Raw genomic sequence first — 23,438 nt, 5'->3', positions numbered from 1 at the left:
TACTCTGGGCTGAACTTCATCGAGGGATGAGCAAATAAATTAGCTCTTGCATAATACCCAAACCATTTCTTGAGTATTACAAACAAGAGTTTGTGGATGTCCATAGAAATGGCCATATTATGGTGGTACTGCTGCTCTGGCTCCTCTTGTCTACTTCATCCACAGTATTGGATTTTCTGTTTCAAAACTACATAGAGAAATATTATAAAATGATAGTTCTCTGTACTAGTTGTAAATTACCAGATGGACAGTCATCTATGATATCATATTCAAGAGGCACTTGGTATTGAAAAACTGTAATTCACAAGTCTTCCTGGACTGGCAGCTTCAAGCTGTAATAGCAAAGTGCAAAATCAAATGGCAGGGAGGTCCTCTTTCCTTCATACACAAACGCTCCGTGCTCAGGTCTTTCCACATCACTGGATTCAGAAGGAGCCACCCTCTGTTTCTAGCAGTCTTGTAAGTGGTCTTACAAGTCTTGTAGGTTTTGGGGGATTCATGCTCCTTTCCCAGAAGACCAAATGTACCTGGGCTTCCTTACCAGGAAGGGCTTTGGAGATGATCTTATCTAACAACTTCATTTTTCAGTTGAGAAACTGAGGCCAAAAGAGTTGAAGCCCCTTGCCCAGAGACAGTTAGCAATTTAAGGTATGAGCTAGGACATGGATAAAGAGAGACAGTGGATAAACCAAAGCAGTGGGTGTTGTTCCTAACCAACTGTGCAATAATATATTCAACAGTTTTTGTTTCTTTAGGGTAAACATAACTCTTTTGTATCAGCAAGCTAAGCTCTGTGCCTTATGATTCTTATATCAATAAAACAAAAGATATACATTATTAACCTCATTTTAGAGACCAGGAAGCTGAGATTGTGTTGTCCAAGGTCATAACTAGTAAGAAGCAGCACCAGAATGCAAAGAGTTTTGCGCGGCTCCAAAGAGCATACTCATTCTCCTTCCTCAAGCTGGGGAGTCGATCGAAGCACTCAGTTGAGTTGGTCTGAAGGCTGGAGCTCACCTGGATTTTGGAATTACGGTTCCAGGTAGGCTGCTAGGCACCTGGTCTTTGCTCTTACAGCAAGGAACTTTTTCTGCCTAGGTGTCAGTGGAACCTGTAGCAGCTAGGTGCTTACTACTGCCCACCTGAAGATATGGGAGCCATTCTCCTGACTGCTGCCCAGAATGTGCCTTTTATGAATGGACGAGCTGGGAATCCCCATCTTTACCTGTCACCATCATGCCTGAGCCCCAGGTTCATAGCCTTTCCTCCTCTGGCACTAGGAATCCAGCCAACTTCAAAGACTCCAATCAGGAAAAGTGGAAAACCTCCTGGACCAAGAAAGAGAGCAAAGGTCTAGGAGAGGCATGCAACTCAGACCCCTGTGATCCAGAATGCCACCTGAAACCTGCCTCATACTGGCAGGAAGGCCCTTCAAACCAGGCAGCCTGCCTCCCCTGGGCCCTGGGCTCCATGTTTCAGGAGTCTGCTTGCTCAGAGGAACAACAGACTGCCTCTGTATGCTGGTCAAAAAGGAAAGCAATTGATTTTGTTTGGGGGAATTTTATGTTAGTCCTTTTTATTATCTCAAGAAGGGCCATGAAATCCTCTAAAGCAAAATCAATTACAGCCATGCTCAGGGAGGCCAGAGCAGCCCTTTGGCTTATAAGCAACAGGCAGTTCTCCAGATGAGAAGCCCCAGCCTTGAGTAGCTGCTGTTCCTCCCCCGCTGCGGACTTGGATCCATGTCACCATCTGCCCTCCATCAGCTTACGGGATGGCTCTGTCCTGAGATCCTCAGTAGTTAATGGGACCATGGGGACACCTTGTCCAAGCTAGACCAGTTGATTTCCCCTCCCAGATATTAGGAAGTGTATCCAGAGCCTCTGAATATGGTGAGAACAGAAGGGATATTAACTGGGTGTTTGGAGAGAGGGCATCTTCTGACACAGGCTCTGAAAAGCAGAGAACCTGCCTAAGCAGACAAAGAAGCAACTGATGGGTAGAAAGAAGTAGAAATGGAAGACAGAGTTCTGACAAGTCTTCCAACCCTGGCACCAGACCCTCTGATTGGGCTTGACTTCCGGAAGGAATTCAGGTGGATCGGTAATCCCCCTTTTCTCAGTTTAACTGGATCAAGCTGGTCTGTGTTGTTTGCACCAATATCAGAAATAACATTTTTTCTTTAGTTTGTTTGGTAACTATTAAAAAATATCACACAAATTTGTTTAGTTGTTTTCATTAAGAATATCCAGAATAGTTAAATCCATAGAGACAGAAAGCAGATTGGTGGTTACTAGGGGCTGGGGGAGGGATTAATGCGGAATGACTGCTTAATAGGTATGGGGTTTTCTTTGGGGTTGATGAAGATGTTCTGGAACTTGATGTAGGTGCTGGCTGCACAACATTGTGAATGCACTATATACCAATGAATTATACATTTTTAGATGGCTAATGTTATACTGTGCAAATTTGAAATAATTAAAAAAAAAAAAAGGAAACAGTGTGTTATACCTGTGAATACCAGGAAGTCCCATTAAAGATGCAGATTTTGGCAACTAACTTACTGAAGTACCTTACTCACTTGTTCATTTATTCTAACAAATATATATTAAGCATTGACTATGTGCGAAGCACTACCCTGAGGATACTACGGTGAGGAAGACACAGTCCTTGCCTTGGAGAGCTCAGAGAGGACAATTAACAAGCTATAACATTAAAGTACTGCGGGGGCTGTATTTGTCCTCGAGTAGCCACTCCTTCCTTTCTTCGAGCAATAGAACTCCCCTTTCCAACAAGTAATGCATTCTCTGTGATACAGAAAGGAGGATCATTCCACCCACTTCTTCCAAGAGGCTTATCAAGATACCCCCATAAATGGACACATGACCAAAGGTGAGCCAGTCAGAATCTCCCTGGAACTTTTCTGCCATTGCTATCCTGAAAGGCCCTGTCTTTCCACTGGTGTTGCTAAACAGTAGGATGTTAAGTATGGGATGCTGGTGGCCACCTGGCCCATCAATGGAGATAACTGCTCCAAGAAATTGCAAGTGAGAGAGACCCAGAGTCCTAAAATTAGCTGCCCCACTGATGTTTCCTGTGATAGAGCTAAGAAATTCTTTTCTTTTTGGCTTAAGTTAGTTTGAGTTGCATTCTGTCACTTTTATTTAAGATTATTTTCTTGCAAGGAAGGTAAGTGTTTTGACAAGAGAAGTGTTTTGACCTGGTCCCATGGAAGCTGGAGCATCTGTCACAGGTTATATGAGGTACCTTGTCCTATAATTACATGTATATTCTAGATTTCAGTGTTGACTACTGAACATTTATGTTCAACCTGCTGTTGCTGTATATTGCTACATTATGATTTCTAAAATGTTTTATGGTCATCAATGCTTGGGAAACAATACATCACAACATACCGTCTCTAAGCCCTGGGAGAATGGTGTATAATGGAAATACTCCTGGAGTATCTGTGTTTCTAGAGCCCTGAGAGAATAGCAGGCTGAAGCTACACGTGGTCCTGGCAGTACAGGGGGAACCCTCAGTCGCTGTCAGCTCTGAAGAGCCTGAACTGATCATGAATATCTGGCATCCTGCATCGCATCCTTCATCCCAGCAGGACTGAGGCTGGTTCCCTAGCAACCCTGCTTCCTTCCTGTCCATCCACCCAGAATTGCAGTCCATTCTTCCTCCCTAGGCTACTGGGATCACTCCCTGATGGTCTGATTCTCAAAGTCTCAGAGAAACTACCTCTTCCCTCCCTTAACTGCCCTCCAGGAAGAGAATTCTCACTGTTCATCGCACATGACAGTGACTTACAGGTTGAACAGTTTATAACATGCTTCCACTTACCTTTCTTCATCAGATGCTCACTGCCATCCCATTAGGGAGGAATTGTTCTCTCAATTTTACAGATGAGGAAATAGGCTGAGAGGACCTAAGTAACTTGCCCAAGGTCACACAGCTAGCAAACGAAGGGACTGTGGTAGGATAGTTAAAGAAGCTATCACCCCATCACAGCAGACTGCATTCCACATGAATATTCATAGACCAAACACTCTCCTACCCAGATTTCTGGACTTTTCCAGGTCATTCTATAATCAGTCTCATTGAAACTTTGTGCCTCCTGCTGTTTTAACTGGCAAAGGCCCTGATGCTGTTTTACCATCCTGGATGGGGTTTTCACATCCTGCCACATTCTCAAGGACATCTAGTCTCTTACTATTTTCCTTCTCACCCATGTACATCTTAGGGGGTCACAAGGTCACAGGCATAGGACAATTATTGAGAAGCACCAAATCCAGGAGGTCTTTTGACAACCAGAAAGTTTAGGCGCCCCCCCAGACAGTTACAGCTAATATGTAAGTTGACAATAGCAATACACAAAATAATTCAAGGTGTGGCTGACATTTCCAAAACTATTGTGGGCTTTGTGGCCAAGAGAACTTGACCCCAGCAAGACTATGCCCTGGATCTCTGGGACTGACCAGAGGGGCACATTCCACCAAGCCTGGAAAAACCAGAAGCAACGTAGTTTCTCCAGAAGAAGGCACTGGAGATTGTGTAAACTTGTTCAATTCGATTTAAAGTCCTGAGAAAAACTCCAGGAGACATCCTGTCATAATGTCAGTTACTGTGTCAGGGCTGGCCTTTCTGAGCCTATTTGCCAACCCCTGGTAATAAAAGCCTATCTGTACCTGACAGTACATGTTTATGTGCATGTGTGTATCGGTGTATGTGTGTAGTTTTATGATCATGACATGTAACTTGCTGTTTTTGTAGATCCAAAGCAGAGAAGTATTGGAAATTTTACTTGTTTGACCTAATGTTTTGAAAAATTCCATGCATGAATGATCTATTCACACCTTCCTCTGAAGATCTGCTTTTCAGAAACAACAAGCAACCAAAAAGAACTATTTGGTTTGTATTTGATGAGTGTTAGAGACAGGGGCTTGGACAGAGCAGGCCTTGTTCCCAGTTACACCCAGTAACCTGGCAGCCCTGGAAGGAGGGCTCACAGCTGCCCTTGCAAAGGCACCATCTGCTGGAGTCAAGTCAGACCCTCCCCTGTTCTGCTCTGAGCCCCTGTTTGCCTCATTTGCTGGCAAGATTACCCTGTTCTCTGCTTCTGTCTCCTTACCATGGATTCAAGAGCTTCCTATTCTTCGGAGTTTGAAGGCTTTCAGGGCTTGGGCCCAGCCTGCAGCTCCACCCCTGGCTTCTCAGACTGGAATTGTCTCTCCCTTGTTTCTGTCCCCCTCCACAAACCCTCTCCCCTCCCTCACCCTCTTGTTATGCCCCATTCCATGCCAGCACACCACAGGACAGCCTTTGCAAATGTTTTTTAAGGTCTAGGAAATGTATTACAATGAAAATGCTTGTCATTTTTATGAAAGTCTGTTCACCCTAAAAAAAGTGGGCAGTCTTGAGAAAATCTTAAAAAGGCAGCATGCTGCTTTCAGGGAGAAGCGGGGAGTCTTGCAAACTTGTTGAGAACCTGGGGAAAGAGAGACCTGGGAGCTGGCAACCCAGAAAGGGGCAGAGTCGCCCAAAGAAAGGGGCTGCCAAAGGGGGTGAGTCCAGAAAAGGTACCCAGAGGACTCGGCAGGGTCTTACTTGCCCCAGAAGGGATTTTCCAGGGGATACATCCTGCAGTAATACACCCTCAGGCTGGCAATGCAGCCCTGGGTTTGGATACCGCCTCTGGCAGTCCTGGAAGAGGAAGGCAGAGGTTGGGAAGAGGGAAAGGAGGTGGGCAGAGAGAGTCAGGGCTTTGGAGCCTGACTATGATGGTGCTTATACAATTCCCTCACTTCTTACAAAGCAGGCATTTCACCAAAACAAGGCTCTTGAATTGAGAGTTATATGATAGGTACGATATTTAGGACATACTTGTACTAAAAAATGATTCACTCTTTATCAGAAATTTAAATTTAACGGGGCATCCTGTATGTTACCTGGCAACCCTAGGACAGTGAGGAAGCTCTCAGAAGGGATACAGAACGAGCTGCTGAGCCTGGGATGACATCTACCCCCAGCCATCCCTCTCCCTGGAGGCTAAACACTACTCAGCACAGATGAGAGACATGCTCACACTTCAAGAGGGGATGTCAAGAAGGTCTCAGGATGAATGAATACACAGGAGAGAAGTGTCAGCTCCCATCCCAGTCCCCCACCTCCAAGCATCCCAGCTCCTCAAGCCCAGACTGGGCTCTGCCTCAGCTCCCAGACTAAGGGTCTGAGCATAAGTGTTTTAAGTAGCTCCGCACACCTCAACCATCATTGACAGGAGTTGCAGTCCTAGTCTCTACGTAGCCTTTTTTAAGAACAACTGTTTCTTTTAATCTTGACTATGCAAATGATAGAGATGAATGATTATGCAAATAAGTTGCTGTAAAAAATGGGAAATAGAGAAAATTCTAAATAAAAGAACACAACACAATGCTATTATGCTGGTTTGTTCTCGTGCAGTCTTTTTATATGCCTCTATGAACTTCTTTTTACATAGCTGGCGTCGTATTAAATGTTCAGGGTTTTTACTTGCTTTTTTCACTCAAGTTGTTTTATCCTTTAACGTCATCACATTCAAGTCAACTTTAGTCAGTAAATATTTAGCAAATGCCTACTATCAGCCCACACTGTGTATAGAGCAGTAAACAAACCTGACACAGTCCCTGACCTGTGAGGCTTCGGTGCTGGTGGGTCCCGGGGTTGGGGGGAGGGGGAGGGGAAGGGTCAGACATTGAACCAGGGAGAAAAGAGCAAATGAAAGTCTTCTACAAAGTTTGCAGTAAAATCCAACTGTAAATTTTGCTTTTGAAGAAATATGTTCCTAAAACTACAGAGGAAATATTTTAAATAGTTATATTTAAATATTTTGTATATGACTCTTAAGTGGTAGAACATTTAAATGGAATAGATAAAGCTTGATTGCATTTTATTTTTTTCCCTAGTCACTCAAAAACTTTTAAGTAGCTTATTTTAGTGTTGTACTTTTTTTTTTTTTTTAGTGTTGTACTTTTAATTTTTACAGTATCACCTTTATTTATGACCTAGGTAAAACATGAAACACAAGAGATATGACTGTTCCCAAGCTAAGAACAAGGCTTTCTCTTGAAAAACAAGTAAACAAACAAATACACAAAACCAACAACTATAAATCATATGCTAAAACCAGGTAAACATCCAATTATCTGTACATCAACAATAAGCGAATTGCCTGAATCTTACACTTTTAAAAATAACCTAATGAAATGGATAATGCCTGATTGCATTTTATTTTTTACTCACTTGGGTCCTGGGGCTTCCTAGGATTACTCCTTACTAAAGCACTATGATGACTGTGGGGCCAAAACACATCGCTCTACAGCACAGCTTTTAGTGGCAGCATAGACTTCCTTTGTGTGAAAAGATCATAAATTTTTTAATGCCTTATTGCTAAATATTTTAATTGATTCTAAATATTTACTTTTATAATAACAGAGCAGTGAGCATCTTCATGCACAAATATCCATGTGTGCAAATCTGATGATTTCTTTGGGATAAACTCTATAGTCGACTATTTCAATAATGAGCCTTAGGCAGAGACTGTCTCATCACACACAAAACCCACTTCCTCATCCCCCTGAGCACGCACTAGGCCACATCTCCCAGGCTGCTTTGTTGTTAGACATGGCTGTGAGATGCATTTCTGGCCAATGGAATGGAGATGGGAGCGATGCCTCCACCCACACTGGCCTGACCCATAAAGCTTCCCGTGTACCCTCTTCCATGCTCTTTCCCCTGCTCTTCAGGGTCCTTAGAAGACATGCACTGAAAATGGCAGAAGCATAAGGTAGAAGGAGCCTGGTCACGGAATCACCCATTTTGAACATTCCACAAAGAGGAAATGAACTTCTGTTGTGTTAAGCCTCTGAGATTTGAAGTTGCATCTGTTAAAGCAGCTAGTGTTACCTGATACAGGAGTCCTGCCCGCATTTCCCACACCTGAATCCAGTTCCTGTTGGGCATCTCAGGCAGTAGAAATGCAGTGGTCCCACTCCAAATGCCCCCCCTCTAGTCACTCTGCACCTCCCCATTTTCACCACAAGAACCAGAGCCCATCTTGTTCATGGGAGTCTTCCTTCCTGGGGAATGGACGTAAAGCTGGGCCTCAGTTGAAGCTGTCCTACCCAGCCACTCACCTGGAAAGACCCTAGTGAAGGCTGCCAACTTCCTGTCCTGGGACTTGCTTTGTAGCCTCTATCCCTGAAAGGCTAGCACTAATCCCTCTCCATGGAGCAAAAAGAATCTACACAAGTCACAGGATAAATAACTCATTCAAATAACAGATCACAAATAACCCATTCTCCAGGCTCGCCGGCACTTATTTTGTGTCGGGAAACCTCTATGTCATTTTGTCTCTATGTCTCTTTCATCAGAAAGCAAAATGGATAATGCAGGTCTGTTCTGGGGAGGGCTGTGGGTTACTGGGAATGGAAGCATCTGAATATGACTGCCCGGCTGCCTGGGGTTTGGGTCAACAGGGGGTGTTGCCTTTGCAGTCCCCCTTTAAAAGCTCCTTCCTCCCACTGTACACTGGGGAAGAGTCTCTGTAGTTGGCAGACAGATGCTCAAGTGTTGCCTTGTGGAGGCTATAGGCTGGTCCATCATGTACCATGATTGCCATCTTGTGGCAGAGAAAGCATGAGGCTCTGGAGTGTCCCTGGTAGGCATCAAGAAGACCCATTCGACTACAAACAGCTTACAAAGAGCACAAGAAGATGATGGTCAAGACCAAAGTTGCTTCCTCACACTGCCTCTCAAAGCCCTTTCCTTTGCCTGACCAAAAATAGCCTAATCCCTGCTTCCTATTTAGCCTCCTGTAAATCATATGCTTTGGGGATTATCTGCAAATCTCATATTTCATTATTATCAAAATGATACATGTACATGATTTAAAAACTAAAACACTAATGAAGACTTTTCAAAAGACTGTCGCAAATCACCCCAAATCAAACCACTCAGAAGTAGCCAATGTTAGTACTTGGGGCAAGTCACTGCAGGCAGCTAACTCTCCGTGTCACCTACAGGTAGAGAAGCAGCCTGGCTTCTAGTAGTTCAGGGCTTAGGCTCTGGCACCAGGCTGCAGGGGCTCCTGGCTGGCTCTGGGCAAGTTACTTAACCTCTGTATATCTCATTTTCTCATCTTAAAAACAGGGATAATAGTGGTATCTCCCTCACACTGTGACTATGAGGACTTAACTCTGAACTACTCAGCACAGTGCCCGGCACATGGAAAACCTTCACGTGTCAGCCTTTATTATAATGGATGGATGAACAGACAGAGAGCAAGATGCACTTTTAGGAGAAGAATATTGAACTATGCATGTTATTTTTTATATTAAAAAATAGAATTACCATGTAGTCTAGCAATTCCAATTCTGGGTATTTATCCAAAGAAAACAAAAAGATATCTGCACCCCCATGTTCACTGCAGCATTATTTACAATAGCCAAGATATGGAAACAACCTAAGTGTCCATCAATAGATGAATGGATAAAGAAAATGTGGTAGAAACATGCCATGTAATATTATTCAGCCATTAAAAAAGAAGGAAATCTTTCCATTTGCCACAATATGGATGGATCTCGAGGGCATTATGTTAAGTAAAATGTCAGACAGAGAAAGACAAATACAGTATGATCTCACTTATATGTGGAATCTTTAAAAAAAAAATTTAATAAACAAATAACAAAGCCAAGCTGATATTTACAGAGAACAGATTGGTGGTTGCCAGAGGCACAGGGTGGGTGAAATGGGTGAAGCTGGTCAAAAGGTACAAACTTCCAGTTATAAAATAAATAATAAGTCATAGGGATGGATGATGTAGTTAATAATGCTGTATGGCATATTTGAAAGTTACTCAGAGTAGATCTTAAAAGTTCTCATCACACAGATAAAAAAAAAATTACCTATTTATGGTGACAGATGTTAACTAGACTTTCTGTGATCAGATTGCAATATATACAAATACTGAATCATTATTTGATATACCTGAAAATAATATAATGTTACATACCAATTATACTTCAATTTTAAAAAGTTATGGACAGGGCTTCCCTGGTGGCGCAGTGGTTGAGTCCGCCTGCCGATGCAGGGGACACGGGTTCGTGCCCCGATCCGGGAAGATCCCACATGCCGCGGAGCGGCTGGGCCTGTGAGCCATGGCTGCTGAGCCTGCGCGTCCGGAGCCTGTGCTCCGCAACGGGAGAGGCCACAACAGTGAGAGGCCCGTGTACCGCAAAAAAAAAAAAAAAAAAAAAAAAAGTTTTGGACAATGAAAAGATGAGTGATAGGGAATCCACAATTGGAGAGACTAGGAACTGGTAGCTGAATCCCCCTGGGTCCACAGGTGATCAACTGTGTGTCTCTCGGCTGGTTCTTAACCCCCTGCTGCCTGCATGCCCCCAGGGATGCTGCCCCTAGCAGTACAGTTCCCCTTAAGCAGTTCCCACTCAGAAGGAATAAAGAGTGCCAGCAATCAACCAGGAGAAAGAGAATTAGGAGAGAAAACCCATCCTGCTGTGGTACAAATCTTTGCGTTTCCCTGAGGGCGTTCGCTGGCTCTCACACACCGAGTTGTCCCCACTCTTCTTTCCGCACCTGACTTGTCATGGATGCTCAGTCACATGCACTGAAGGAACAGGGACTGTGAGGTAGGCCTGGAAGGCCAGGCCTAGAGCCACTCCCAGGAGATGCCACACACACAGAAGTCATTCTGGCAAAATCCCTGCTCCCCATCAACAGACGTGGTCCATGATGGAAAGTTCCTACCCAACACCCCCAGAAGGTACCATAGACACACCTGTCACTTCACCCTCTGGGTTAGATATTATTATCTCAATTTCTCAGTTAGGTAAACTGAGGGTCAGAAAGACAAAGAAATTTATCTAGGAGCAATTTGCTAGTAAGTAGCAGAGCTGGGATTTAAATTCAGGATCCAAAATGTCTGACCCCAAATCTCTTTCAACTGATCCTGTTCTTACAGCAAAAGGAAATAATCATCAACCCATTTCCCTGTTACTTCTGAAGAACTTCAGGGAGTTTCCACATCTGTCCACAACCTACATTTAGTCTAGCCAATGAATCCCAGAGGTAATTAGAAGGTTGTTTTTTAATCCTTAATCCTTTAACAAGCATCAAATGGAGTAAAATCCTGGCCATATAGAATCCTTATGAAATTGGGGTGGGGTGGAGAAGAGGTGGTTAGTTGGCTGGTTTGTTGGTTCATTTCAAAGATATAACTCTAACTTCTTCAGAAATCTGTACTAAGAGAGAGTCATCACAGGTCATCCAGAAAACTGTGATGGATGCAGGAGTGATCTTCTCTTTCTTGTCTCTTCTGTACAATCCATTGCCAACATAGCCACTGTCTTATTCAGTTCAGGCTGCTATAACAAAGTGCCACAGACTGAGTGGCTTATAAACATCAGAAATTTATTTCTTACAGTTCTGGAGGCTGAAAGTTCTAGATCAGGGTATCAGTATGGTCAGGTCCTAATGAGAACTCACTTTCTGGTTCATAGACGGCAGTCTTCTTACTATGTCCTCACATGGCTGACAGGGCAAGGGAACTTTCTGGGATCTCTTTTATAAGGACACTAATCCCTTTCATGAGATTACCTAATTATCTCCCAAAGGCCCCACTTCCAAATACCATCACAATGGAGATTTGGTTTCAACATAAGAGTTTTGGGCAGGACACAAACATTCAGCCTAGGGAAGGCCCCTAGTGACAGCATCTTCTCAAAAACAGAGCCAACCGTGTTTACTCTCTCACTTAAAACCCTTGCCTGGCTCTCTATCACCAAAGAAAAAAGCCTAAGACTCCCTTGCATGACATACAAGGGCCTTCATGGTCTGGCCTTAGCCACCGAGTCTGTACTTCCTCCTCTGAAAAAGTCCATGCCCCTATTCAAGCTGTTCCCTCTACCTGGAAATTCTTTTCCATTTTTTACATCAAGAATTCCTTGAGAAACACCAAAGCCCACAAAAAAGAAAACAAAATCATTACTTCTGGAAAGCTCTCTCTAATATCCCTCAGTCAAAATTGATCAATCCCTTCTTTGTGTTCAGCTAAAACAACTGTTGCTTGGGTCCCCTTCATGGGCACCCAACAGTTACTCAACAAACATTTGTTGATTGCTCAGAACAGATACAGAATAACCAACATGATGGGAGACAAGTCTTTATGGAGTAATGCTCTGGTCTATCAGTGCTCCATCCAGGGTCTTCAAAGCCACTGAGGAGGATGAAAGAAATCAAGGGTCATTCTTGTCCTTGTACCCTAGGTACCACACCTCCTCAGTGCCCCCATTCACTGCACAATGCAGACCGAAGCAGAATGTGAACTTGTCCTGGCTCTGTCTACCCAAGAACCCAGAGGCAGTGGTTGGACCCATTTCCCACTCTGAACTGTGGGTGAGACGGCCAAGTAGGGCAGAGCTGACCAGCATGCGTTCCAGCTCCCTAGCTTCCCCATCCAGAATTTGAAGAATATACCCTGAGTTTCCAAAGCATGAAACAGAGACCCTGAGAACAATCACAGAGCTGGAAGGAAAGTTTCTAGTAAAGTCTTTCCCCCTTATCTCTGGGATCTGCTGCCTAGTAATGGGGCATGAAAGGGTATGTCCAATTCCCCTTGGGAGTCCCAGAGCCTTGTGGGGAAAAAAGGCTGACAGGCTGGGAATGTGCTGTTAATAATGGTCAGAGCCCCAAAGGGCTGAGGGCAGGATAGAGGCACATATCCTGGGGCCAATATTCTCTTTCCTTCCTTGCTTCCCCTCCTCCAATGAGTGGAGGCCATATGCGTGATGAGGAACTGAGAAAGGGGAGCATTGTGTTCCTGGAAATGTGTCCCAGAATCCCACTAGCCCACAGATTTGTCACATTTGGGTGGTCCTGAGAGGGCCCCTAGATCTCTTGGTTGTACTAGTTTGGCTTTGTACATAGACATTGGATTTGGAGTCTGAAAGCCTGGGTTCAAGTCCAAATCCACCCACTTACTAGCCACATGATTGTATGTAAGGCACTCCCCATCTCTGGCCTGTTTGCTCAGGAGCGAGAGAAGGTAAAATAAGAGCTGTCTTTTTGGCCTCTTCCAAGTCTAACTCTACAGTCATCAGTGGTGATGAAAGTGGGCGAAAGGAGCAGAGGAGTTCCATGGAAGGCTCCTGCTCAGCTTAGCTCATCCCCAGATGTAGCAAATGGATGACTAATTGGCTGTGTTTCCACTTACCCTGTCTATTCAAAATGTGACCGCACCTTGATTAAGGAAGGAGATTCCTAATTTTCATCTTGACTTCATATAAGACAGATATAAGCAGGACTTCCCTGGTGATCCAGTTGTTAAGACTCTGCACTTCCAATACAGGGAGCATGAGTTCGATCCCTGGTTAGGGAACTAAGATCCCACATGCCGTGTGGCATGGGCAGAAAAAAAAAAAAGATGTAAGCAAAATGAAGTTTAGGGGAGACTCAGAGACCATCTGGGCAATACCCACATTTTCCAGGCAAGGGAGATAAAGCCCTGGAGGCAGCAGCAGAGCCCAGGACCACCGCCACCCAGTGACTGCAGGATTTCTGGGTCATCCTATCCTTCTGACTCAGAGCACCCAGAACAATTGGGGCCAAAATGGCACTAGACGGGCTAGAGTGGTGTGCACAGAGTATAAACATGGGAAAAAAATGTTTAATATTTATTTATTTTGGCTGTGCTGGATCTTAATTGTGGCATGCAGGATCTTCGTTTTGGGATATTTAGTTGTGGTATGCGGACTTCTTAATTGGGACATGTGGGATCTAGTTACGCAACCAGGGATTTAACCTGGCCCCCTGCATTGGGAGCACGGAGTTCCACCCACTGTACCACCAGGGATGTCCCTGAACATGGAAATTATTAATTCTAGGAATCCAACTGCATTAGAGCCCAATTATTTGCATGATCTCAGCAATGGCAGTTTCAAATATTTGGAGTTTACTAAACAATTTTTGTCTCTTATAAGAAAGTCAGCAATAATGCAATGGCTCATCCTACGGACCTAAAGAAAGCAATGGACCCTGTCTCCAAATCACAAATACCCAATTTTGAAACTATTTCAAAGGGGCCCCAAACCCAATGAATCTTACCAATAATCCAATAAGTGTTCTTGGACCCCAGATTGAGAACTCCAGAAGAAAGACCTCAGGCTTTTTGCTTGAAAGTCCAAGGTTCAAATCTTGGCTCCACCACATACTATTTACATGATCTTGGTCCAGTTCCCAAATCTCTGAACTTTCATTTCCTCATCTATGAAATGAAATAATACCTCCTACCTCATAGGGTAGTTGTGGGATTAAAGAAGATCTGAAACCGTAGAATATAGGCCTGTCACAGGGTTTGCAGACAGTAAATAAAGCTATTAGATTCTGGGTACTCTCTCAGCACCAGGCTCTGTCCTATGCACTTAATATGCACTTACCTCAACAACTCTATGAGACAGGTACTGTCATTTTCCCTGTCATAGATGAGGAAGCTGAGAAACAGAGAGGTTAGGAATTTTCCCAAGATGATACAAATCATTAAGGCCAGATACTGGGCTCCAGAGTCCATGTTCTCAACCACTACACCATATTGTCTCATTAAATGACAATTTAATTTACTCCAGAAGCATTGTTTTATAAAAAAAAAAAGAAAAAAAGTTAAAAGCAGAGAAGATAGAAGAATAGAAAGAAACAGATCTTATGAGAAAAAGAATGAAAAAGATCTTATGACCCAAAGACAGTTTTGCAAACCTGCCCACTTTGCCCCTTTCTAGGGACAGAGGCAGAAAATCAGTGTCCCAAGCCCAGGGGCAGCAGAAGCCCCTAAAAGTCAGTCTCACCCACATTCTGGCAGGCTAGTGCTTTGAAGACACATCTTTACATGTGCAAACAATGTTCTAAAATACCTTCTATAAATCATCCCATTCAATTCTTTTTCTCCCTATAAGATAGATACTACCACTAGCTCCATTTTATAGATGAGGAAACCCAAACACAGGTTAAAAATATCCCTCAAGCATCCCATCCTCGTCACCAAAAAATATATATATATATCCCTCAAGACCACAAGCTAGAAAGAGGCAGAGCTATGCCAAAAACCCTGATTTGTCTGAGGCCAAAGCTCTTTTCCTTCTTTTTTTTTTTTAACAATTATGGCTCTGTTTATTAAACATTTATGTGCCAATAAAGTTTAAAGAATTTTACATATAATAATTATTTAATAAAAATATCAACAAATGGAAAACATAAAACAATCTGTATCATGAACCTTCACAATGTTTTTTTTTTTTTAACATCTTTATTGGAGTATAATTTCTTTACAATGGTGTGTTAGTTTCTGCTGTATAACCAAGTGAATCAGCTATATGTATACATATATCCCCATATTCCCTCCCTCTTGCGTCATCCACCCACCCTCCATATCCCACCCCGCTAGGTGGTCACAAAGCACTGAGCTGATCTCCCTGTGCAATGCAGCTGCTTCCCACTAGCTATATATTTTACATTTGGTAGGTATATATATGTCAGTGCTACACTCTCACTTCGTCCTAGATTACCCTTCCCCCCACAGTGTCCTCAAGTCCATTCTCTATGTCTGCAACTTTATTCTTGTCCTGCCCCTATGTTCTTCAGAACCATTTTTTTTTTTTTAGATTCCATATATATGTGTTAGCATATGGTATTTGTTTTTCCCTTTCTGACTTACTTCACTCTGTATGACAGACACTAGGTACATTCACCTCAATACAAATAACTCAATTTCGTTTCTTTTTATGGCTGAGTAAAATTCCATTGTATACATGTGCCACATCTTCTTCATCCAGTCATCTGTTGATGGACACTTAGGTTGCTTCCATGTCGTGGCTATTGTAAATACAGCTGCAATGAACATTTTGGTACATGACTTTTTTGAATTATGGTTTTCTCAGGGTATATGCCCAGTAGTGGGATTGCTGGGACATATGGTAGTTCTATTTTTAGTTTTCTAAAGAACCTCCATACTGTTCTCCATCATGGCTGTATCAATTTACATTGCCACCAACAGTGCAAGAGGGATCCTTTTCCTCCACACCTTCTCCAGCATTTATTGCTTCTAGATTTTTTGATGATGGCCATTCTGACTGTTGTGAGATGATATCTCATTGTAGTTTTGATTTGCATTTCTCTAATGATTAATGATGTTGAGCATTCTTTCATGTGTTTGTTGGCAATCTGTATATCTTCTTTGGAGAAATGTCTATTTAGGTCTTCTGCCCATTTTTGGATTGGGTTGTTTGTTTTTTTAATATCGAGCTGCCTGAGCTGCTTGTAAATTTTGGAGATTCATCCTTTGTCACTTACTTCATTTGCAAATATTTTCTTCCATTCTGAGGGTTGTCTTTTCGTCTTGTTTATGGATTCCTTTGCTGTGCAAAAGTTTTTAAGTTTCATTAGGTCCCATTTGTTTATTTTTGTTTTTATTTCCATTTCTCTAGGAGGTGAGTCAAAAAGGATCTTGCTGTGATTTTTGTCATAGAGTGTTCTGCCTATGTTTTCCTCTAAGAGTTTGATAGTGTCTGTCCTTACATTTAGGTCTTTAATCCATTCTGAGTTTATTTTTGTGTATGGCGTTAGGGAGTGTTCTAATTTCATACTTTTATATATACCTGTCCAGTTTTGCCAGAACCAATTATTGAAGAGGCTGTCTTTTCTCCACTGTATATTCTTGCCTCCTTTATCAAAGATAAAGGAAACATATGTGTGTGGATTTATCTCTGGGCTTTCTATCCTGTTCCATTGATCTATATTTCTTGTTTAGTGCCAGTACCATACACTCTTGATTACTATAGCTTCGTAGTACAGTCTGAAGTCAGGGAGACTGATTCCTCCAGCTCTGTTTTTCTTTCTCAAGATTGCTTTGGCTATTTGGGGGCTCTTGTGTTTCCATACAAATTGTGAAATTTTTTGTTCTACTTCTGTGAAAAATGCCAGTGGTAGTTTTTTTTGTTTGCTTGTTTGTTTGCAGTATGTAGGCCTCTCACTGTTGTGGCCTCTCCCGCTGCGGAGCAGAGCCTCCGGACACACAGGCTCAGTGGCAATGGCTCACGGGCTCAGCCGCTCCATGGCTGTGGGATCCTCCTGGACCGGGTCACGAACCCGTGTCCCCTGCTTTGGCAGGCAGACTCTCAACCACTGTGCCAGCAGGGAAGCCCCGCCAGTGGTAGTCTCATAGGGATTGCATTGAATCTGTAGATTGCTTTGGGTAGTAGAATCATTTTCACAATGTTGATTCTTCTAATTGAAGAACATGGTATATATCTCCATCTATTTGTATTACCTTTAATTTCTTTCATCAGTATCTTATAATTTTCTGCATACAAGTCTCTTGTCTCCTTAGGTAGGTTTATTCGTAGGTATTTTATTCTTTTTGTTGCAGTGGTAAATGGGAGTGTTTCCTTAATTTCACTTTCAGATTTTTCATCATTAGCGTATAGGAATGCTAGAGATTTATGTGCATTAATTTTGTATCCTGCTACTTTACCAAATTCATTGATTAGCTCTAGTAGTTTTCTGGTAGCATCTTTAGGATTCCCTATGTATAGTATCATGTCATCTACAAACAGTTACAGCTTTACTTCTTCTTTTCTGATTCAGATTCCTTTTATTCCTTTTTCTATTCTGATTGCTGTGGCTAAAACTTCCAAAACTATGTTGAATAATAGTGGTGACAGTGGGCAGTCTTGTCTTCTTCGTGATCATAGTGGAAATGGTTTCAGCTTTTCACCATTGAGGACGATGTTGGCTGTGGGTTTTTCATATATGGCCTTTATTATGTTGAGAAAAGTTCCTTCTATGCCTGCTTTCTGGAGGGTTTTTATCATAAAAGGGTGTTGAATTTTGTCAAAAGCTTTCTGTACATCTATTGAGATGATCGTATGGTTTTTCTCCTTCAATTTGGTAAGATGGTGTATCACATTGATTGATTTGCATGTATTGAAGAATCCTTGCATTCCTGGAATAAACCTCACTTGATCATGGTGGATGATCCTTTTAATGTGCTGTTGGATTCTGTTTGCTAGTATTTTGCTGAGGATTTTTGCATCTATGTTCATCAGTGATATTGGCCTGTAGTTTTCTTTCTCTGTGACATCTTTGGCTGGTTTTGGTATCAGGGTGATGGTGGCCTCTTAGAATGAGTTTGGGAGTGTTCCACCCTCTGCTATATTTTGGAAGAGCTTGAGAAGGATAGGTTTTAGCTCTTCTCTAAATGTTTGATAGAGTTCGCCTGTGAAGCCATCTTGTCCTGGGCTTTTGTTGGTCGGAAGATATTTAATCACAATCTCAATTTCAGACCTTGTGATTGGTCTCCTTATATTTTCTATTTCTTCCTGGTTCAGTCTTGGAAGGTTGTGCTTTTCTAAGAATTTGTCCATTTATTCCAGGTTGTCCATTTTATTGGCATAGGTTTGCTTGTAGTAATCTCTCATGATCTTTTTTATTTCTGCAGTGTCAGTTGTTACTTCTCCTTTTTCATTTCTAATTCTATTAATTTGAGTCTTCTCTCTTTTTTCTTGACGAGTCTGGCTAATGGTTTATCAATTTTGTTTATCTTCTCAAAGAACCAGCTTTTAATTTTATTGATCTTTGCTATTGTTTCCTTCATTTATTTCTGATCTGATCTTTATGATTTCTTTCCTTCTGCTAACTTTGTTTTTTTTTGTTGTTGTTTTTCTTTCTCTAATTGCTTTAGGTGTAAGGTTAGGTTGTTCATTTGAGATGTTTCTTGTTTCTTAAGATAGGATTGTATTGCAATAAACTTCCCTCTTAGAACTGCTCTGGCTGCATCCCATAGGTTTTGGGTTGTCGTGTTTTCATTGTCATTTGTTTCTAGGTATTTTTTGATTATCTCTTTGATTTTTTCAGTGATCTCTTGGTTATGAAGTAGTGTATTGTTTAGCCTCCATGTGTTTATTTTTTACAGATTTTTTCCTGTAATTGATATCTAGTCTCATAGCATTGTGGTCGGAAAAGATACTTGATACAATATCAATTTTCTTAAATTTACCAAGGCTTGATTTGTGACCCAAGATATGATCTATCCTGGAGAATGTTCCATGAGCACTAGAGAAGAATGTGTATTCTCTTCTTTTTGGATGCAATGTCCTATAAATTTCATACAAGTCCATCTTGTTTAATTTATCATTTAAAGCTTCTCTTTCCTTATTTATTTTCATTTTGGATGATCTGTCCATTGGTGAAAGTGGGGTGTTAAAGTACCCTACTATGATTGTTTTACTGTCAATTTCACCTTTTTATAGCTGTTAGTATTTGCCTTTTGTATTGAGGTGCTCCTGTGTTGGGTGTATAAACATTTACAATTGTCATATCTTCTTCTTGGATTGATCCCTTGGCCATTATGTATGTCCTTCTTTGTCTCTTGTAATAGTCTTTATTTTAAAGTCATTTTGTCTGGTATGAGAATTGCTGCTCCAGCTTTCTGTTGATTTCCATTTGCATGGAATACCTCTTTCCATCCCCTAACTTTCAGTCTGTATGTGTCCCTAGGTCTGAAGTGGGTCTGTTGTAGACAACATATGTACAGGTCTTATTTTTGTATCTATTCAGCCAGTCTATGTCTTTTAGTTGGAGCTTTTAATCCATTTACATTTAAGGTAATTATCAATATGTATGTTCCTATTACCATTTTCTTAATTGTTTTGGGTTTTTTATTGTAGGTGTTTTCTTTCCCTTGTGTTTCTTGTCTAGAGAAGTTCCTTTAGCATTTGTTGTATAGCTGGTTTGGTGGTGCTGGATTCTGTTAGCTTTTGCTTGTCTGTAAAGGTTTTAGTTTCTTCATCAAATCTGAATGAGATCCTTGCTGAGTAGAGTAATCTTGGTTGCAGGTTTTTCTCCTTCATCACTTTAAATATGTCGTGCCACTCCCTTCTGACTTGCAGAGTTTCTGCTGAAAGATCAGCTGTTAACCTTATGGGGATTCCCTTGTGTGTTATTTGTTATTTTTCCCTTACTGCTTTTAATACTGTTTCTTTGTATTTAATTTTTGAGAGTTTGATTAATATGTGTCCTGACGTGTTTCTCCTTGGATTTATCCTGTATATTCTCTGTGCTTCCTGGACTTGATTAATTATTTCCTTTCCCAAATTAGGGATATTCTCAACTATAATCTCTTCAAATATTTTCTCAGTCCCTTTCTTTTTCTCTTCTTCTTCTGGGACCCCTATAATTCGAATATTGGTGCGTTCAGTGTTGTCCCAGAGATCTCTGAGACTGTCCTCAATTCTCTTCATTCTTTTTTCCTTATTCTGCTCTGCAGTAGTTATTTCCAGTATTTTATCTTCCAGGTCACTTATCCGATCTTCTGCATCAGTTATTCTGCTATTGATCTCTTCTAGAGAATTTTTAATTTCATTTATTGTGTTGTTCATTACTGTTTGCTTGGTCTTTAGTTCTTCTAGGTCCTTGTTAAACATTTCTTGTATTTTCTCTATTCTATTGCCAAGATTTTGGATCATCTTTATTATCATTATTCTGAATTCTTTTCCAGGTAGACTGCCTATTTCTTTTTCATTTGTTAGGTCTGGTGGGTTTTTGTCTTGCTCCTTCATCTGCTGTGTGTTTTTCTGTCTTCTCATTTTGCTTAACTTACTGTGTTTGTGGTCTCCTTTTCACAGACTGCAGGTTCGTAGTTCTTATTGTTTTCGGTATCTGTCCCCAGTGGCTAAGATTTTTTAGTGGGTTGTGTAGGATTCCTGGTGGAGGGGACTAGTGCCTGTGTTCTGGTGGATGAGGCTGGATCTTGTCTTCCTGGTGGGCAGGTACACATCTGGTGGTGTGTTTTGGGGTGTCTATGGCCTTATTATGATTATAGGCAGCCTCTCTGCTAATGGATGTGTTCGTGTTCCTGTCTTGCTAGTTTTTTGGCATAGGGTGTCCTGCACTGTAGCTTGCTGGTCATTGAATGAAGCTGGGTCTTGGCGTTGAGACGGAGATCTCTGGGAGATTTTCGCCATTTGATATTACATGGAGCTGAGAGGTCTCTTGTGGAGCAGTGTCCTGAACTTGACTCTCCTACCTCAGAGGCATAGCCTTGATGTCTGGCTGGAGCACCAAGAGCCTTTTATGCACACGGTGATGATCAGAAGGCTCTTCTTTGTGATTCTGAGTCTGTCAGGGTATCATCAGGATGTCAGGATCTCCAAACTCCAGATCTCCAAACTCCAGAGGTCCTCCTTTCCACCACATGACTGTTTTTGAATTTTGGTTTTCTCAGGGTATATGCCCAATAGTGGGATTCCTGGGTCATATGGTAGTTCTATTTTTAGTTTTTTAAGGAACCTCCATACTGTTCTCCATATTGGCTGTGCCAATTTACATTCCCACCAACAGTGCAAGAGAGTTCCCTTTTCTCCACACCCTCTTCGGCATTTATTGTTTGTAGATTTTTTGATGATGGTCATTCTGACAGGTGTGAGGTGATAACTGCTTGAGGTTTTGATTGACATTTCTCTAATGGTTAGTGATGTTGAGCATTCTTTCATGTGTTTGTTGGCAATCTGTATATCTCCTTTGGAGAAATGTCTATTTAGGTCTTCTGCCCATTTTTGGATTGGATTGTTTGTTTTTTTGATGTTGAGCTGCCTCTCACTGTTGTGGCCTCTCCTGTTGCAGAGCACAGGCTCCGGATACACAGGCTCAGCGGCCAGGGCTCACAGGCCTAGCTGCTCCGCAGCATATGGGATCTCCTGGACAGGGGCACAAACCCGTGTCCCTTGCATCGGCAGGCGGACTCTCAACATCTGCGCCACCAGGGAAGCCCCTGCTTGTATATTTTGGAGATTAAACCTTTGTCAGTTGTTTCATTTGCAAATAGTTTCTCCCATTCTGAGGGTTTTCTTTTCATCTTTTTTATGGTTTCCTTTGCTGTGCAAAAGCTTTTAAGTTTCATTAGGTCCCATTTGTGTGTTTTTATTTTTATTTCCATTTCTCTAGGTGTGTCAAAAAGGATATTGCTGTGATTTATGTCATAGAGTGTTCTGCCTATGTTTTCCTGTAAGAATTTTATAGTGTCTGGCCTTACATTTCAGTCTTTAATCCATTTTGAGTTTATTTTTGTGTATGGTGTTAGAGAATGTTCTAATTTCATTCTTTTACATGTAGCTGTCCAGTTTGCCCAGCACCACTTACTGAAGAGGCTGTCTTTTCTCCATTGTATATTCTTGCTTCCTTTATCAAAGATAAGGTGATTGGTCTGAGGCCAAAACTCTTAACTGCCATTCTAAATTGCTTCCCACCACAGGGTCCCGTAAACAGTTTTAGTATTGTATGATGGTTGAGATCAGAGGCTTTGAGGGCAAATCCAGGTAAAAAGTGTGGGAGATGTTTGGGAGAGGGGTTAAATAAGAACAATCCATGTATTGCACCTGGAGCTCCTTCTAGCCAGTGTGAACTGCTCAGATATGGGGGATACATCAGAGAAGCTTCCCAAAGCTAGGAGTGGGGGCGGTGAGCTGGTGAATATGAGAGCAGAGGGCTGGTGGGCAGGGCAGGTGATACTTTAAATAAGAAAATCATGGATCTGATCTCCAGCTAGAAAATAACAATGTTCTGAGTTCCAGTGCCCCTGAGAAAACTCTCACACCTATCAGCTGGCAACACAGCACTTTGTTGTACGGTTTAAAAACCATCAGGGCAAAGGAACAGCCCCTCGTCCCAGCCCCTTCAGCCAGATGAACCAGAGTGGTCCCTTGGCTCTGAAGTCAGCCTCAAGATCAGCAGTGGCAACTCAGTGGCGTGAGACAGAAACTTTCCAAAGGAAGAAGTACAGGGCAACAAAAAAGCTGACAAGCCTGCATGTACATTTTTTTGCCCCTCACCCTGCTTTTAAAATACTGGTTCTTAACCTTGACCACACAATGGAATTACCTGAGGAGCTTTTATAAAATATCAATATTCTCTCGGGATGGGACCTGAAGATTGGTATATCAAAAATTCACCAAGGGTCTGAATGTGCAGCCAGAATTGAGAATCCATCCACTGTGTCTCATCTAGGACAGGCTCTGAGATTCTTCAAAGTGAGGTCCATGGAACCTCAGCATCAGCATTGGCATCACCTGTGAGCTTGTTAGGAATGCAGAAACAGACTTTCAGTCATAAGAGAAATAAGTGCTAGGGAGGTAATATACAACATGGTCAATATAATTAACACTGTTCTATGTTATATGTGAAAGTTGTTAACAGAGTAAATCCTAAGAGTTCTAGGAAAAAAAAATTTCTAGGGACTTCCCTGGTGGTGCAGTGATTAAGAATATGCCTGCCAATGCAGGGGACACGGTTTTGATCCCTGGTCCTGGAAGACACCACATGCCGCAGAGCAACTA

The sequence above is a fragment of the Pseudorca crassidens genome, chromosome 19, assembly GCF_039906515.1.
Source record: "Pseudorca crassidens isolate mPseCra1 chromosome 19, mPseCra1.hap1, whole genome shotgun sequence".
Lineage (NCBI taxonomy): Eukaryota > Metazoa > Chordata > Mammalia > Artiodactyla > Delphinidae > Pseudorca > Pseudorca crassidens.
This window is presented reverse-complemented; position numbering follows the sequence as displayed.